The 20,598-nt window shown below is 39.6% G+C and overlaps 1 long non-coding RNA gene across 1 annotated transcript in view; it reads right to left on the reverse strand.

The window, feature by feature from the left end:
• The window catches only part of LOC124153592, a 213,675-nt gene that overhangs the window by 130,380 nt on the left and 62,697 nt on the right, over window positions 1–20,598 (reverse strand). The window lies entirely within an intron of this gene.

The raw sequence follows: 20,598 nt of genomic DNA on the forward strand, positions 1-20,598 counted from the left end.
GCAGCATTACGGAAATCCTAAGACCTAATGTTAAACTTGCGGCCCTAAGGCGAATTCCTTGCCAATATCTGTTATTTTCGTTAACATTGACTTGACAGAAGTCAATGTTACATCGATCACAAAGAAAATATAGAAGTGTTGTGATGTTGATAAGGAAAATTATAGCCAACGATATGGTTAAAACCTCTTTACCCGACTTTTATAACTACGCACGCTTGTGGCTGAGTGAAGGGAAATTGGAATATGAGAGAGAATGATCGAAGAGCATTGTAGAATTTAACTGAATTCTGATAAAAACAAATGAAAATAATTTTAAAAAATTGTCACGGTGAAAAGGGGCAAATTCACAATACTTAAGACTTTCGAATGATCACAAATGCGTGCGAGCTTCCTCTGGAGACGTCAGGGATTTTTTCTATATGAATATCAGACGCATTTTTCAAAATTCCGAAAACCGCCGCCAGGGTCAACCACCTTGCTGGCTAATAGGGGTCCAGCAGACATGTTCATGACGCTTTCCATTCATCTCCTCCTATCCGCCTGCTGAATGTCCCACAAAGCCCCCCACGTATCCTTCCAAACTTCCACCCTACGCGTTGGCGACAAAAAAAATGAAAAGCCACTTACCCAAACCCACCAACACCCGAAGCGAACCTGAATCTTCGCATCAAAAGAGGTAAGACTGCGCAATGCGCATGGAGACAGCTACGCCGTGAACATGCCACTTAAAACCGATGGAATTATGAAGAACCATCGCTACTCCTCAAAATGTAGTCTTTCAGGGATGTATTAATGGTTTCAGGCGGGCTACATTGAAAAATTCTAAGGGCATTGAGAGTACAGATTACTTGTGAATTACATATGAAATGTTACACCTGAGAGAATACTGAGGTTAAATTTCCGAATTTGAGATTCAACTGGGATTGAAATCTCAGGTTCTTATTCAGTGCCACAAAAAAAACTCCCGAAGCGGAAGATATAAAAACAACTTCCAAACTTTTCAGGCAAAAACGCATAGTGAATGGACTATCTACTCAACTGAGTTATGCTACTGTCGGCGTCGGTGCCGCAGTACTTTGCAAATTTATATTTGGACTTCAGTGCGTGTCATAATAATGCGTAATACGTCATTTTTAAGGAAATTTTATTTTTAATTCCGATTTATTTTTTGTTTTATGAAAACTCAAAAATGTAGACAGGCCAGTGCAATAAATGACCACGCGCACCGCAAAATTAACCACTTTGTCAACATCATGAATTTTGTAACTCAACCTAGGGAAAACTACAACGTCTACAATATTAATCTTCCACAATAAGTTGCAAACATTAATTCATATGAATACAATGGCTTTTGCGTATTTGCGTATTTTTATAATGCATATTTTGTTGTTAAATAACGAAAATGTTTAAACAAAAAATAAATCAGAATTGAGAATAAACTTTCCTTTTAAATGACGTATTTTTCATAATTATGGCATGCACTGAAACCCAGATATAAATTTGCAAATTACATCGGAAAATGATTCTGACGCCGACAGTAGTAACTTAGAGTCAGGGTGGAAATCGTTAATAAGCGCACGAAGCGTTTCCACTAAGCAGTTTCTAAATATGGTTTCATTATTTTCGATTTGCTTTTCGAAAAGGATTCTTTATCACGGTTTCGTGTGGCATCATCACTCGGCCATGTATGGGTATTATAATACCGCAATTATGCGGAGACAGCCAGATTGGATTAAATTCAAACGCTAAACATTCTATTAACGAAAGAATTTTAACAAATGGGGTACGTTTTCGATGGGGAGTAGCTGGTATAGAGTCGTCTCCATGAGGTGGAAGTTAATGCGTCATCCACTGACATGCAGCCGTATATCTTAACAAGAAGCCCAAGTATTAAATATGAGCCTACACCAAACTACCCGCGGAGATAGATAACCAACATAATTAACTAATAATGACTAAAAGTCTTGTGGAAAAAATCGACAGGTATTCTAAGGCTTCCGGATTATTCCAATTATTGATTAGGTCTTTAATGATTTAATTTAAAACCAGGTATGGATTTTCAAGTCACTTTCGACTTCCAGAATTAATTTTTTGCGATGAATTTTTATGAAATTAATGAAAAAACTGCCTTCATTTAACCGTTCATTAAAGAGTTAGAGAAAAAAGTTGAACATTTGCTGCGCATACCCTACAGTGCACGAAGATGACCATGTAGATGCCGGTAAAATCGATGAAATTTCTCTAGAAATGTGGCCACTTGAAGACCAAAACCCAAATGACAATATCGACATTTTCGTCAAAATTTCGAAAGTAGGAAGTCGATTAATTTTAGAAGACACTATGAAGTTATTCGGAAAAATATTACGTCTATCGTATGGATTAAGAGATAGATTCAGACTAATTTTACCGGAATTCGCAATCTATTCCGCAGAGGAAGTGGAAAAGTTGACACTCTGACCACAAAGCTGACGAAGGAACGTCTCTAAAACTTTGACCAGCTGGTAACCAACCGTCTTTGACCACGTTTGGAGATGCTCAATCTTTACTCAGACACCCACACTGATGCCCACTCGCCAGATGTACCGCCCCCGACGGAGAACACCCGAAGCAATCACACAGACGGCAGAGTACCGGCTGACGTTCATTGCCAGGCGTCTCGGAAGTCGATGGGGGTTGTCTTCATTTTTGGAAGAGGTGTCGTGTGAAGGTGGCAGCAGTCACGGTCGGTCGTGAAATACCCGAGAATGGGGCATTATGGAAGAAGGAAGACCCACGCAACACATGGCCCGCTCGCGTCCCACGCCATCTGTGAGTGGTCAAAGAACTCACACTTTTCGCGAGGGGCCTTTGAACGAATCATAAGCACATTCATTTCTCCTCCCGATTCGGATTTTGTATTGAGGCCTGATGCTACACACCACGACTACTAGAAACTAGCTGGCCACCCGGCGTTGGTCGGGAAGGATAGTACCCAAAGAATTGGGAAACTTAAAACTTGGAATTCAGGGTCACACGGCAGGATTTTTAGGTGAATAAACAAATCAGGTATGATGATGGTGTACATATGTAACAGCAAAGAATACAAAAACCGTACACCGCGCACGGGATCAGCTTATACCCCGCTCCCCAACAATGATCACATTATGTATGTCCGTACGTGCGTGGACCATAACGTCGTGTGAACGCGTACCCCAGCAAAAAGGTTTGCACCAAGAGAATTATTGGCTAAGTGAAGAATCCTTCGAGTTATAATTTCGCGTTGGGCGTGCCAAGAGGTGTGCTTACCCGAAAGGATGTCCCACCACACAAATTGTATGACGTAACGTTACAGACGGTAATGAGACAACGACGCAAACGCCGCGTCGGACACAACCAGAAGTAATAATACTAATAATGTCGTTTATTTTCGTAGGCACTGGGGCCCATGAGAAAATAAAAGTACAGCTTTCTACATTTCCATCTTGGTAGATAAATAGAAGTAAAAAAGTTATTAAATATAATTACAGACAAATGCAATCAGTGCAGATCGCTAAGAGCATGAAAAAACAATACAATATTTTCTACAAAAAAATAAATAATCGCACTTAGATATAACATACTAAATACAAGAATTTAAGGTGACTATACATTATGACAATTATGACAAACAAACATTTTTTAAAGAAGCCATAACATTAGGATAACACTGTGATTTAGCACAATTCTAATTTTAGTTGACCATTTATTCACATATGTATAAAAAAATAACAATTACAATAATAATATGAATTAGGCTCAACATGAATATAAACAAAAGATATTCAACTTGAGGTTAAGGAGGCATTCTTCAGAAACCCATATGTGCTATGTTTAAACCTATTGATATTTGTACTGCTTCTTATTTGGGCTGGGAGAGAGTTCCATATTCGTGAGACGGTTACTATGAATGATTTGTTCATATGAGGCGTGTGATGTTTTGGAATATGGAGGTCAATGGTATGACTACGGGTAGGTATATTATGTACTTCAGATTTTCTAACGAATTTCTCGTACATGTATGGCGGGTAACCGGTCGTTAAGACACTAAGGCTAGAGTTATTATCAGAAGGGTGCGACGCTCTTTATACTTAAGCCTGTTAAGGCGGTTGTAAGAGTTACTAATATGGTCCCATTTTTTTAAATCGTAAATAAATCTTACAGCTGAATTCATGGCCTCTTGGAGTCTATTATTGTTTTCATCGTCTAGACTAATGAATAAGGCTTCACAATAATCCAGGTGAGGGAAGACTAATGTTTTTACTGAAGAAATTCGCATGTCGGGTGTAAGTATTTCTCTGGCTCTGAAAAGTTGATGCAGTGATCCCAAAAATTTACGCCGCGCATAATGGGTTTGAGGCTTCCAGCTAAGGGTTCGATCAAATAAAACTCCGAGGTTTTTTACCGTTTCCTCATAAGGTATATTGTGGCTGCCGATCCTAATTTTTGGTAGATTTTCATGGTCTAATCGGGAGAAGAGGTATTTGCTCCCGATAATTATTGCTTTTGTTTTCTTGTCATTAAGAAGTAGCAGTAAAGGCTTTGATTGCATAAGGTGCACCTAAACATTAAATTTGGTTGCAATGCGTGCAGTTGTATGGAAATGCATAGAGGACAGACAAACAGACATCTTCTTTTCTATATATACAGAAGACGATCCCCAAAACGGCCTCTAGATATGTTGCCGACTGCGGAGAGTTAACCATTCATAACCCAGAGATACTTCTGGGAGAAATCAAATTTCCATATTTTTCATTTTGAAAACTTGAAAATTTTGCACTCAATTATAATTATCGTGGGAGCTAAATATTTCGTCATTACAATTTGCACTGCAAGATAATGCATAGTTAACACATTTCCTAAATAGAAAAGGAAATTTATACATTTTTGATGTTGTTTAGAAGCAACATTGGGTTATAATGGGTTAAATGGGTTTATAGGAATCGCCACTCGCGTCGCTGACGTGAAAAGCGATCCGAATTTCCCGGGGAAATAAACTACAGTTTGGGTCGTCAACCGATATTTATATATATTCGCGTTGATGTGGTCCATCAAATTCCTAATTTTTCAATGCTACTCCTCGTGATTGAAAATGCTATATTGCAAAATACTGTGGAAAAAAAGGTGGATTGCTCAGTACTAATCGCCCCGCGGCGGACATTTTTGAAAATGGATTTAAAGGCGACCGAAGTGGCAAGAGAAATAAACTTACTATAGAATGCAATGGGGCCTCCTCTATGCAGTCCCCTTGCTACACACTTGCGTCATTCCATAGTGCCAAAAATTACTTATTAGATGATTGAAATTCGTTAACCCGGTTTACAACAACTAGGTGATGCTTGAATTATTAGGAATCAGACCAATCAATCAGATATTTCTTCAATCATATCATAAAACGGTCGAGGAAAGTAAAGTTTAAAGAAACATCCACAGATTAAAAAAAAGCATTCGCCTTGACCGGGATTCGAACCCGGATACCCCGATTTCCGGTCGAGTGCTTTAGCAGGCGTCATTTCTCCCTGTGGATATTTGTGCTCACTACTAAACAAGTTGGTAAAGACTGTTGAGCATATGATGCCACAAGCAGTCTAAATCGTGCGCACAGCGCCACAGCCGGAGAGCAAGGCCTGGACTTAAAACACACAGAGGTGCTCGCACTTCATTAGTTTTAAGTAAACCGGGACGCTGAGGAGCTGCAAGCACGATTTGGACTGCTTGTGGCATCATACGCTCAGCAGTCTTTACCAGGTTTGTCAGGTATAGTCCTCAAATATACACAGGGAAGAATGACGCCTCAGTATCCTCACAAAGCACTTGACCGGAAATCGGGGGATCCGGGTTCGCTTCCCGGTCAAGGCGAATGATTTTTTCTCTGCGGATTTTTCGCACCTTTTGTGCACTACAGATGACTCCCGTAATAGTTATCGCCGTGGATAGTTCTGGTGTACGTAAAACCCGTAAAAATTTCACTTGAAACGAACCAGTACCACGGACAAGTGTTTCCAAACCAGAGGCCTTAGAACTATGCTAAGTTTTCTAAATCACCATCACAATTTTTATAATCGAGGGTTAAACGACATAGATTAAAACCTCAGTCAAGACACTACCATATGGAATCCGACGCAATGTGATTGCATTCTTACGGGAAGTCTACAAAGCACCTATTTGAAACGCACAAAATACTAGAGATAGCTGAATTATTAATAAATCAATCAAAGTAAGACGTCAAAATTCGGGCAATTTTGATATTTGTTAGTACTTACGATAGATAAGACAAGATAACAAATTTTGATAATTTCCCATCTTACGAGAAACCGAAAGACATTGAACTAGCTGGGGTGCACTGATAAAAAAACATCACCAGCCAAGCCTAAATCATTCCTGGCTCAGGTATTCATTATTTGCATATGATTAGAGTGTTGGCATGTGATTGTGTGAAGTTAAAAATGGCTAAAAAGAGAGTAGATATCTTAGGACAAGCGATGCAGTTATGAAAAAGTGTCTTCTAGGACGATAATACACAAGAGGGAAGGACGAAGATAGTAAGAGGCACGGCGGATATTGACCAATGTGACAAGGGGCCATATATCAAAAAAAGGTAAAGGAAGAAGCTTTGAACTAAGGATTTTCAAGTCTTAAAAGAGCAAACTGATAGGAGTAGGATATTTACGGTTATCGTTACCAAAATTAAAAAAAAAACGGGCGAGAACTCCGGCACAAAAATCAAAGCCTAAAAATAATTAGAAAACCTAACTCCCATATACTTGAGGGTAAAGTAATGCAAATAATACGATAAGGTTAAATGAGCATCTGGTCAATTTGGTACTTAATGATGTAGAGTTTAACTTTGCACCAGAACTGAAGATGTCAGCTTAAATCTAATCGAGACATTAAAAAATGTAGCATGGGCCACTTAAACGAAAATATAACTTAATGAGATAAATGCCTGCAAAAGGAAATTCGTGCATTGAATCAATTATAGAAATGCAAAAAAAATGGTTAGGCACCAATGTCGGAATTAACTTCCATGATAGGTAGCTCTGCTCCCTTAGCAGCCGACAATTGATGCGATAATCACCATTATCATTTTCCCCAAACGATGCGTTTATTACACCATTAAATTTCTTATACCCCAAATAAATGCAGTTTAAGTGACATGCGGTACAGCTTGCGGTGCGGACTTGGAGAAAATTTAATGCCGTAAACACCTATGAACAAGGACGTACAAGTTCAGGGTTCTCGGGTAAAATGATAAACCGCAAGCAAAATAAATCCTTAAAGGATTCAATATTTATAAGGAATTCCTATAACTCCGACAGGAATTTACACAAGTTTCTCTTGGCCTTAGAAAGTTTCGTAAACTGTGTGTGAAAGAGGGAACTGCTTCTACAAAAGTTCGGAAGAATACCATCGACTTAGATCATTCGACTTAACTTATTCAGAAAGAGTACGCTTTATCTGCATTCCACAGAGAAAACATTACACATACACATATTTATTTAAATTCTTCATTCAATCTTCACGACGCTAAGGAATTACAAGAGTAAAACATTGCAATGCTTTTTGAATTAATGAATTTTTGGGTGAGTAGGGCTCATATTTAGAGCCCTATCCTGAAATGCAGAGGAAACCTGTATCCACGAACACAGTTTCCGTCACCAACGTCCAAATCGCGCCCAAGGCCACAGACGTTGAAATATACCAAACAACCCCAGGTGGTGAAATCGGAAAACAAGCAAGCTCTGCTATGTTCCATTAAATACGTTTAGCTTCGGTAAAACGATTTAAAAAAATACCCTGTAGTCAGTACTAACATTTCTGAAAATATTAAAATTCTGCTTTCGAAAGTGAAAATATTGACGCTACGCTGAAAAGCACAATTAGGCTTAAAACTTGAAAACACGAATTGGCCTTTGGTAATGCTATTCAATCAATACTTTTTATTAAGGCCTGAATCAAGTGGTGATCCAGTTTCATTACACTGACGCATATTGCGTCCAATTATAACATTCATTTGTCAACCCTGAAATTAGAAGGATGATGCGCCAGCGTTTCGAATAAATTATGAACCTCATGTCATAATATATCATATACAGTTTAGTCTTCTGCCAAAGCTGCTTCACTGGGTAATCTCACTATGCTTTTTTAAGAGTACATGCAATTGTATGTAGTTGTCATAATTCCCACAGAAATACGTAGAGGAGCTTTTGTTGATATTCCAATTCGAGCATCATAATTTCCCACAAGAATATTTTACCACAAATAGTATAGAAAATTGAAATAAAATGTAAATACACTTTTTCACAACAATTTCCAAAATAATTTCGCAAAAATGCAATGACATTTTATTCCACACTTGCACAGTTACAATTTCACTTTTCCACAATCATTTTGGAAATAAATTAGAACATCGTTGTAATATTAAAGAGAAATGCAGTAAATATTTTCTTCGATTGCAAATATTAAGCCAAATTGGCCACTTTTAAGTAAGCTATGAAAATACAAATATAATAAAGTAAAAAAATGTAGCGCAGAGAGCCAAATCTTTCGAGCGACACGTAACGACGCGCAGTTTTAAAATCACGCATATTACAAAAGAGGATCCTCAAGTCGGCCTCACAATGTGTTGCCACCCACCGCTCATTTAAGAGGGTTTACACAAGTTTGACGGACAAATTGATACAATTTTCACGGGATAATAAGGTATAATTAGGGGTATTAACCGAAATTTGTCCGCATGGTGACGTGATCGATGAAATTGATTACTTTTTATTGCTATTCCTATTAACATTATATTGCAAATTATCGGAAAAAAGTGGATCGCACTGCACTCATCACAGCGCCGCGGACATTTTTGAAAACCGATTAAAATGCGACCGAAAAAGGCAACAGAAATCAGCCTTAAATGGGATGGAATTGGGCCTCCTCTACGCAGTCCCCTTGCTTAAAACGTTGGGTTCGCAAATGTCTCTACAGCAAGCGGAGGAGGAGGAGGATAGTGCGCACGTTTTGAAATATCCACGAAAACGACATTTTCTTCGTTTTGCCGTGGAAACTCGCAGTGAGCGGCACGTTTTCCACTCCCTTGGAAGATGTGAAGGTCAGGACGGAGCGGAGATAAGAGCGTCAAAGCGATAAAAACGGGCGAAGGCGAGTGTTTGCAAATGCTGCGACGGTAGGGCAAACTCGCTTCTTCTCTCGTGAAGATCCTAAGAAGAGTGCTCCAAAAGAGCCCCCGGGGATAAATACGGATCCCTTTCACCCACTCTCCAAATGCGCCAGAGGGAAAACAACAAAACGCTAGTGCCACTCAACGGAGAAAGAACAACATCCAATCGTCGGTTGAAAGGTAGGCTATTTGAGGGAGACGATTAAGAAATGGGAAGATCAACGAAAAACAGTAGGTACACTACGCACTAAAATGCCAATTCATTTCACATTGTTTTCTCCAATAATTTTTGAAATGACGTAAAGAAATTTCACATATTTTAATACAATTACTGATACCTATCAGTATTTATTTTTCATAAAATTTATTCAAATATGTAACCAAAAAAATTCAACACTCTCGCATCAATACCACTTCTTTCCTCAAGAGCGTATAGAAGATTCTTTCAAACGTATAACTTAAATAAACAACCACACACATTGACGTCTTCAATGGTGAATATATCCTCCAGTCCGGTATCTAACCACACACTCGGGGTTGGCACGAAATTAGCAGGAATTTTAATAGTAATTCATTTTCAGTAAGAGTAATAGTTATTTTCATACGTTGGGTAAAGTTAGCACTATACGAATAATATCTGCTAAAAGCTTCCATAGCGAAAATTCTTTTTATGGCACCTCTAATCTACTGGACAAATACTGATGTTTTCCAAATATTTCGTTTTTATCACCAGCAACTTGGGCTGTGCTCCGGATGAATCACGGTTATAAGTACTAATAGTTCTGCGGTTTTTTTACGTACCCTGAACTCCATTTTTCGTCATTCATAAACAACTAGGCTGCTTGAAAAAGTTTTAGTTGCAAACATTTACGACGTGAGAGGGGCAGGATAGTTCTTCGTAAAGCTTCTAAGTGAAAGCTCCGGATGTATCTTTAAAGGCCGTTTTACACGGTACACGGAATTGCGCAATCTGACGTACGTTCGAAGGCGCAATCAAAATTGCTCGTGTAAAGCGGTGAATTGATAGAACACATGCGAGAATGCGTGGATGCGAGACGGCAAAATAGCCCCTGTTCTAATTTCGTTCATGCATTCGCGTAATTCCACGCCATTTTAGAAATAAATGCAGCTCTAACCTGCGCAATTCCATGCCCCGTGTGAAACGGCCTTAAGGCCAATACGGTAAAAGGAAAATAGATGCGGTCAAAGCCGAAAATATAAACCAAGTTAAAGAAAGTTGTTTTCCATAAAAAAATCGATTGTAAATACTTTATGAACGTCATATTAACATCAAATGCATCCGAGACTAACGTTCAAATGTCGACCCCTACCCCACTGCGAGCTTGCGAATGTTTTTGAGAATTTAAGACGCCTTTAAATTTTTCTTCGATTCGAGGAATTTTTCGTGCTCACATGAAGAATGATTATTTCTACGAAAATTCTATTGCTTAGCTATTTGCAAAGTGTTGTGCAGGTAATTATGATAAGTAAAGATTGTGTGTGACGAAAAATAATTGAATTACCGCGATGATTAGTATATCAATGGATGCATTTGAATTAGGAATATTTACATACTAAACGGTAGAGCACTGATCCTTGGCACTAAGACACATAATGGTACGTACATAAAACATCTATACAGGATGAGCCTGTGAAAAGTTTATAAAAATTCTGGTTCGTTAAGTAAAAATGAAATTCGCGCAAAGCTATATAGATGTTTTATGTACGTATCATTATGTGTCTTAGTGCCATGGATATTTCTCATAAGGAACATCAGCCCTGGGCGAACGAAAATTACTACCACATGTGGTCTCCGTGATGAAGAAATAGATTCAAGAAGCATTTATCAGAAACTAGCTGAGTAACACATTGGAAACGAAACGGGATCATAAAAATAAGCAAATATGACCCCGCAGAATATAGCGACATGACAGCCGTCAAATCACATCATGTCACGAGGCAATAAATTACACATTACAGCAACATTTCTTTGATTTCTAAAAGAAATAAAATAAAAACAGCGAGACGGCATGAAAGGAAACCGATGAATGAAAATAAGCAAGGGAGTTTGTTAAAGATAGAGAGCGAGCTGGTTGCCATGACTAACGATAAAATAGAATCGATGAATGAATTATGAGGCCGGATAAATATGCTCCAATGTATGTACCAACACGGGCAGATAGATGCGTTTATGAGTGGTCCATAAGGCTATGAGATAGCTCGTGGCTGCAATAAACGAGGCGATAATCGCTACTTAAAAGCCCCTTAAGGAATTCCGTCGAGTCACGCCCAAAGGCCAATGCCACGTCATGCCCGGTGATCGGCTCACTGCAACTGTGAGAAGTCCGGCGACGAATAGCCAGTGCTTATTTTAATACTAATGATAATAATTGTACTTCTTCCTTAAGCAACAAAAACACAATTTTAATATTCGAAAAAAAACGTAAGAAGCTATATTACCCCAAAGGTCATTACTTCGGAGGGGGTAGGAAGAGGTGTTTGGGATGTGGGAGTAAAGATAAATAACGTTAATAAGTTACTAAATTGAACACCACGGAATTAAAATTTTTAAGAATATGTGAAACCAATATTTACGTTTGAAAAACTTTCCATATCCTGGCAGGAGGATATACTTCTTAAATTGTCTTCCTCAGGCATAATTTCATGGAAATACGTGAAAAATGCCACCAAATATACTTTAAAGAAGCCTTACTTTTCATATACTGACCAAAAATATATTCAAATCAAAAATAAACAAATTAACCAAAACCAAAACTACATAATTCATTATACACGCAATCTTACATAATTTCATGGATATTAAAAAAAATATCTAATGTTATCATACTTCTGCAGCGAATTTGTACTACATTAAAATGTATAAATTTTAATCGCTTACGGATAGTATTTCAATTGGAAACATATTTTTAAGTTAAAAATAAACGAAACTTCTCCGAGTAAATCAAAGCTTCGCCTCGGAAGTAGAAAATGAATTGAATGCGAGGGCTTCGCTTTCGATTCCTCGAAAATTTTCCCTTCGAGTGCCCACAACGAAAGAAAATTTTTTTAAACACTTTATAAACATAAAATCACCTAAAATGGAGAATTTTACGGCACGAAAAAGTGGTTGTGTGCGATTATTTCTATTTGTTGGGAAAATCGTTTACATTCTACGCATACGGAATAGTCCAGTGAGCGTCTTAAAATTGCGTCATCAGTATAGAAGTGTCACTCGTGATGCGACCCGAAGTTAATTCTGACTACAAATTCCTTTATCTGTAAAAGGGGGTTACGAAAACTCGAACGAATATGATCGGCGACCAGCTGACATTGACCGTCGCCTCCAGAGCCATAAAACGGACCGCGAGTAAAAAAAATTTCACTCAATAAAAAGGTCGCCCTATCGCGTGGGGTCTTCGTATGAGTGAATCAAAGGGAATTTATCGCCAAGCGGAGCTACACGCAATCATTCACAAGAGCTAATCAACTCAGCACGACTGAAGCTTAAGGCGAAATGAATCCGACAGAACTATTAACAGTTTAAAATACAGGGCGATGACCCAACACGTTGTGTGATTCTACACCAAGGGTGCTGTGCATATCCCAATTAATATTCCTATCTAAATGATTCATCAAAATGTTAAATTGGACGAATGTATTGATATGACAAGGCCGCAAGCCAGATGATGGCAATGAAGCCGAGCAATTTTTTTGGAACTATCAAAAATGCTTCTCAAACACTGTGACAATATTTTAAGAAAATAATCCGGAACACTGGTTCAAAGCGACTATCCTCAGAAATGGCAAAGGTGATCAATGATGTTAAGTGATTCAATAAAAAACACTTGAAAGAAAATAAATTCCCTACGCGGAAATTTTTTCCTTAGAGCAAATCCGCAAGGTGCGTGAGAGTGAGCGTGATTTTCCGAGTTGTATATTTTTTGTCTATTTTTTTGGTGTGAGTAGGTCACTGGCGTAAGAGGAAGCTTCGCAAACCTGAGTGTGCGTGTGATTGAGACCTACGCGGAAATTTGTTCCTTAGAGCAAATCTGTTTGGTGATTAGTGAGCTTGCGCGATTGTTTGTTGTTTCAGTGTTTCAGCTTAATTCTGTGTATCATCCCACTGTCATCCTTCTAACTTCCCACCCCACCACCTCTTTGCTCAGCAAAGAGTAAGGCCTTGGGGAGTTTATTTTCCTTCAACTCTTAAACGGCCATACATCATTCAATAACCTAAACAATATAAACAGTTTTACCAGCAAAAAAAGGAGCTTCCTCTGAGAAAAGACTGAAGCCAACAGCTTATCATTATTTACAACACATTCGAGAAAGTAAACGCTCAAGTAACTACACAATATATCACAGAGCATATTGCACCTTTTTCAAATAAATTAATGCTCTGCTTCTAAAAAATGCACCATGATCCTCACATTAAAAACAAAATAAGTTAACTTACAAAAACTTTACTGTGAGGGTATCTAGTGGGTACTACCCACCAAATGAGAGGTCAAAAGTAATGCCTCGAGAATTCACAGCTAAATGGTGTAAACAATAAAAATCTAGGTAGTTAATAACAAATAGCACATCGAAAAAGCTCTATCAAAATAGTGAAGAAGACCAAATAGTCAACCAAATGACAAAGAAAACAAAAGAGAAAAGAAATAATAAGAAAAAAATCGATTTTTTGGCGCGTAAATATTTTATGTTTGCTTTAGCATAAGCCGGAGCAAGACGAAAGCCCGTCGGACACTTAAAAAAACTGAAACCGGTCGTCTGAATTCCCTCATGAATTCAATTCCCAACTCAAGGGGGATAATGCGCAAAGGATTTTGATGCATGAATTAATATCGGAAAAGAGGGAAAAAAATAAGGGAAGGGAAGGTCATCGGAATCGCATTTCGTCGACGGAACTAATTTTGGCTTCAAGTAACAACTGGTCGTTAAAAACAATAGACCACCCAAGGACAGGATTTCGAAGGGAAAGGAGGAAGGAGTGGGAGGGGATAGAGGGAGAGGAGTCTGAGAGGAAGGAGAAGTAGAGGTAAGGAAAATTGAGGGGATTTTTTTCGGAAAGATAAAGATGGAAGAATGAATTATAGAGTAAATAGAAATCGTGATCGTACAAATAAGGATATTACACATCGATAACTTGATGGAAGGAACTTCAATATGCTCTAGATTTAAAGCAACATTAATAACGACTGCAAGTAGAATTTTTTAAAGAATCAATATAAACATTGGAATACTTTCGAATCACCTGAATATTTGGCTACTTTTTATGGATTACGTTCATCTCTTTCTATTTTGCTCATGGTGCTGCGTCAAGCTCATGCTGTCGTCTTCCAGACCTCTTCGAAACCAATCCTATACTGTATAATTTTATAACGTTTCCGGCGCTATACATGATGCAGCAACACGATATAGGGAAATGAAATTCATCTTTCACGTACCGTACAGAATATTTATTAACACGGACCATAGTTTCGTTACTGCCATATCACTATCACCTTGATTATTGATTACTGTAATATCATCAACAACTTAACTATGATACAGCATTATAGAAACAATTGTTTAGTTTATTTTAGCATGAAAATGAATTAATAAAATCTATATGTGTACTATAAAAACGAGGCAAAGTAACTGGACGAATTCTGGAAAAAGCTTACGCAGGTTCTAGAATTCTATATAAATTAGCGGGTTTCAGAGGCAAAGGCACCCACCCACTTGCGGGGAAGTATGTTTGTACAAATACGCGAGAGAAACAGCAAGCAGAGCAACATGCAGACGTATAGATATTCAAGCGCTATGCGTTGGCACAAAATACGCAAGAGGAAGTTGAAAATGAATAGACGATGATGAGGAAGAGGAACAGGGCGCTGACATGACAGGAGGGGGCAGGCGGTTAGCAACTTCCCTCCCATTGAGTCTCCCCACACTTGGAAGGTGTTATGACCTTGAAGGTTTGGGGAGAATCATAAACAAACGTATTCATTAGCCACACACGACGTCGCTGGCGGAGGAGAGTGAGGCCGCGAGGAGATTCGGACGGAAAGAGAAGGGATGCGAAGCTTCTTGGGAAGCGCGATCTCGCAGACGGGAGCACTGATCCATGCCAGGAAAGAAGATGCAGGAGCACAGATAATTACATGAACATCCAGATGAGAGTACTAATACCTTCCCGAACGGAGACTTCCCTGAACATTAGATTATTCCCAGCGCTCTTTCTATTTACGTATATGAAAGAGAATGCCTGTTTGTCTGTCCGCAATGCATTTCCGTAAGGCGGCAACCAAACCAAACCGTGGCAACCAAAGTTAGCACGTAGGAGCATCTAATTCTCCCAAAGCCCGTAGTGTTACTTCTGGCTAAGTCAGACGCGTCCTTTTTGTCGTTTTCTCACTACGCTTTGTTACGTAACGTCGGACATCCTGCCGAGTAGGCGAACCGCTTAGCATTCTAGAAGGGTACAACACTAAGGATTCTACACTTAACTATTAATCCTCTTGGTGCAAACCTTTTCGTTGGAGCATGCGTTCACACGAGGTTTTTGGTCTACGCACGTACGAACACAATTTATAGGCGATATTGAGGAGGGGGGTATAAGTTGATACTGTGCGCGGTATACGGAAATCGTTTTCTTCCATTGTTTGATGTTATATATGTATGCAATCATCATCATACCTTTTTTGTTTCTTTACCTAATAATCCTGCCATATGACATTGGATTCCAAGTTTCTCACTTCTCTGGGTACTATCTTTTCCGAGCAACGGCGAGTGGCTAGCTTGTTTAGTGATAAATACACAGTATTGTAATCCTCAGACTGGTGTACTACTGCTCTCCATTTCTCCAGCTATTTCTTTTTACCTCCCTGGGCTTCTCCTTCCCTGTATCCTTCCTGATTTGTCCAAGTAACTCGACCCTTTGGGCCGTATTCTAGAAATAAGCTCAAGTATTGATTCTGACCTAAACTAGACTCGGTTGCCACGTTGATATTACGATATCTCACTCGATTCCTATCTCAAATTATCATTTCCATTATGCCAGCCGCCATCGTCTCACCTTTTTGAAATGAAATATATCTCTCGTGAAAAAACTTCCACGTGCGATGTTGCACTCCATTGATGCTAGTTGTTGATGAGCACGAAATCAGGAATCAAATATATTATTTTGTATACTTTACCACAACCACTCTGGGTGAAGAGAGTCGAGTTGAGGTTAGTTTCCAAAATACGAACTCCAACTCAAACTCATCTACAATTTGAGAGCGAGTATAGTGAGCCAGTGAGTCAGGTTCTGAAATACGGCCCTTGGTCTTGCTCTGGGGGCTTTGGCATCAATTATTCCTTCCATTACGTTTCCCATTACTGATACTACCGATTAAAAGAAAGAAGTGTACTATTTGCAGTGCGCCAAATTTACTCAAAAACAGATATCCGAGTGCCCAGATGTTACTCAAGTAACCAGATCAGTACCCCGGAACCCAAATAGATACTCGATTACCCTGACTGGTTTTCGAGTACCAAGACTACCCTGACGAGTAGCATGACTACCCTGATGAGAATGCAAATAACTTCTGACCTACAGCGGATACCTGAATGTCTCTTTGAGTAATGGATAAGTACCTCAGCGAATGCAACACCCGTATCTGGGTAAATGTCGCTGCTTACTCACCAATTCGTTTGAGTGACCAATTTGCCAACCAAATATTTTGCCACTAGAGAATCTATCTGGGTAGGATATTAGGTTGCGATAGATACTCGAGTAGATATGGGCATTGGAGAATAACCTGGTTACAATAGTAATATTTAAGGAGTGGAAACTATTTAATCGAGTACCACTGGCACACTGCCAGCACAGACACTCACTTATGAAGACGGAAGCAGAGATCCTGCCAGGAAAAACACGGACTTCCCAGCAAAGCAAGCTCAGTGCACTCGCATGGACCCGCCAGATCTGATATTGTGACGCTGATCCACCACGGAGAGAATAAGGAAGAAGGCCCAATGCCAGGATAGAAAACGACCGGGAATTTACAGAGTACTGACCGCTCAAGAAACTAGCGACTGGAGCCGGTGAAATCTCCTCTCGTCGAAATCAGGAAGGAGCAGCTTCCCTCTGGCTCCCACAACGGCGTTAACTGGAACGTACAAAGCTGGTGTCTGAACAGGAGTGTCCCAAGTTCAGATCTGAGTGTAACCTTAAAACCTATACCTAAACTAAAATCCTCGCAGTGTTTTACAGTAAGGAAAATCTTTGAAGGAAGTTATAGGAGGTTTTGATAAAAAGCAAGCCAATCCCTAACACTTACAATGCTTTTGAAACGATCAAACTGATAAGGTCTATTTACACGATACATTAACACGTACGAGTTAATGTCTGTTTGCATGAATGATTTTTGTGGACCGGAACGGAACATGTGCGAATGCATGAACCAAATTAGAACACGTTCTATTTCCTGTGCATACATTTGCACAAGTTAGGTAGTTACACGGTGCATTTTGGCGTTCATTTTCGCATTTATACATTTAGACATTAACCCGTACGCGTTAATGTACCGTATAAAAAGGCCTATAGACAATATAATACTACAACGACTCAATAATGATGAGGATACTCCCAATGGTTCTGAGAGTAATGCTCCAACTACAAGTACTGCAGCTAAGCAGCTAACTGCAAAATATTTTCGTAAATATTATTTACGGAATGAAAAGCAATTTACAAATAATCTCCCATGGCTATAAGAAGGTATTTCCGTGGGAATTTGGTACTAAAGTGAGTAGGAAGTTTCGTGCACGTATTGGTATTCGTAATTCTGGTAATATTCACCAATTCTCACCGAAAGGGGAGAGAAGGAGGGAAGGTAATGAAAAAAATACAAAAAGGGGGAGGATAAAAGAGTAGCTTGTTCTCATGAAGCAGCATACTAATACGTCATTATTATTTTTATAATGATTAATTGCAGCCATGAAGAAAATAGACGCCCAGGGAAAAGAGCCGCTCCGTGAAAACTGCGAATCAAATTCTGAATACAGATTGGAATGAAGTTAATAGGCTTCACTTACAAGAACGCACCTCTTACGTTTTTTTTCGCGACGAATTACTACCTCAAAACTTACCTACGCCATAACATTGAAATGCTCATGATTCACCGACGAAATTTTTCAGCATTTGCCTGTATCTCAAATGCGCACATTTTGCCTCAGTATTTCCCTCCGATCTTAAATTTTGAATCTTAGATACATGTAAATGTTGACGAAGTTCTACTATAGAACCTCAGAATATTTCAAGATCATAACGAAATGCGAATAATCCACAGAGAAAAAAATCATTAGCCTTGACCGGGAGTCGAACCCGGATCCGGTGTAGTCCACAAATTTCCACAGGGAAGAATGACGCCTTGGTAGCTTAACTGGCTATAGCACTCAGCCGGAAATCGAGGTATCCAGGTTCGAATCCCGGTCAAGGGGAATGATTTCTTTCTCTGTGGATTTTTCGAACAATTAATGCATTGCGGGTGACTCCGTAAAAGTTATCACCGTGGCTGGTCCCGGTATACTTAAATTCATCACAACGAAGGTTATTCATAACTAATTCGCAGCGGAAAAAACAAAATGCGACCGATTGAGAGTGATTTATCCCTCTTGAAACAGAAATGATCACGGATAAATACAGCACTGAGCAGGGGGTCTACCAGCGTAGTGCGGGAGTGGCGACACGGGAGGAGGTACTCTCTCTCCCTTCAGTTGTGACCTTATCTCGTGGCCTCTCTCCCTCCCCCCTTTCACAGCTTGTGAGTAAGGGGGGAAGGGGTCAGTGCGCCTCGCTTCCATTAACGTTTGCGCAATGCCCCCCGAGAGAGTCTTGAAGACGACGGTGGTTTGTTTCCATATGGAGCAGGCAAGAGCGGTCATAAGAGCGAGAGTGGACGGGGGATGAGGTGGACGGCTGGAGTGGACACGGCGACCGACAGACAGGTAATGCCCCATGCGCCCCATGAAGTGTTTCCCAACCGCCTTCGCTCTCTCGGATACAGCGAGGGAGTGAGGATCGCGAAAAATGCAAAACAAACACAGATGACATCGAAAATACGCAGCGAGGTCGATGTAAATGGCCCCACAGCAGTTTCAAACTCTGTTAAATGAAGTACCAGTTTTCAGTTATCTCCATTATCTCCGAAAACAACACGTGTGGGCCTTTCGCGTCCGGGGTTATCAACAAACAAAAATGGACGGTCAAAAGCAACACCCATGCCTTGGGTTGGGGCCACCTACTCAGGCGGGACTCGAAACTCTTGACTATAGCTCTGACTTTACCCCACCGCCAACGAGGTCGGCAATATTTCTGATATATATTACTTTCAGAATCCAAGTGCATGCAAGCAGAATGGGGCACGTCCTAAATAGCAATCAGATAACAGTAATTTAATATTAAATTCACCGGGAAAAGACGTGAATGTATAAGAATTGGAATTTCAATACTGTTACTCAGCAAATTACATTTTAAAATCTAAATAATATGATGCAACCAAAAGCTATATTATGCTACGCGTGGCATTAATGCGGTCTATCTACAAATATATTATAAATTTCTACAAAAAATTATACAGGTTACATCAAAACGTAAAATTTTTAATTAAAATATAACGATTGTGCTAAAAGATTAGTGCACTTTCAGGCATATTGGAGTAGCACTGCTGTAGCTGAATTCAAAACACGCTAGTCAAATTAAAATAGCGTCACACTAATCTTAAAAAAATGGGAATATGGTTGATACAAATCAGATGGACTTTCATCAGAAACAGCTGAATAAATGGGGAGTCATAAAAAGTAACCGCAGTGTTAACATATACCAGTATTTTCGGCAATCTCCCTCGTTTCATCCTCTTAGTATGGCGTTCACTTACAGTGTAGCATCACAATTCTTCCCTCCGTCACTTTCCCGTCATTACAATGAAAAAAGGTGGTTTGTAGAGAGAGAATTTCATTGCTACACGGCTACATTGTCCGATTCAATTACTTGCTTCGGTTGAGTAGATGTCCAAGCTCTCGCCGTTCCATTCATAAAGGCTATTCATTCCCTCTGCCGTACTCTCAACAATCCTACACTGCTATCACTGACTTCATCTGCTCCTGCCACCAGCCCCGCCCTGCTCCACACATGCTCCCCCTTTCATTATCTTTCCCAACAGTCTCCACCACTCACCATCCAGAACACCTCCTCACCACCATCCATAGTTGCTACACTCTACAGCCTAAGGCCGTTTTCCTATCCACGTAATATGCACTCATTCCCTCGTTCCCTTCCTCCCTTGCACCCTGCTCCCTTACTGATGCTCTACTGACGCCATAAAGTGTGAACGGAAATAATGCGAACTATTGACAGTAACGAAATGTGAAGCGCAGGGCACTGT

Source organism: Ischnura elegans, chromosome 1 (assembly GCF_921293095.1).
Source record: "Ischnura elegans chromosome 1, ioIscEleg1.1, whole genome shotgun sequence".
NCBI classification, from domain to species: domain Eukaryota; kingdom Metazoa; phylum Arthropoda; class Insecta; order Odonata; family Coenagrionidae; genus Ischnura; species Ischnura elegans.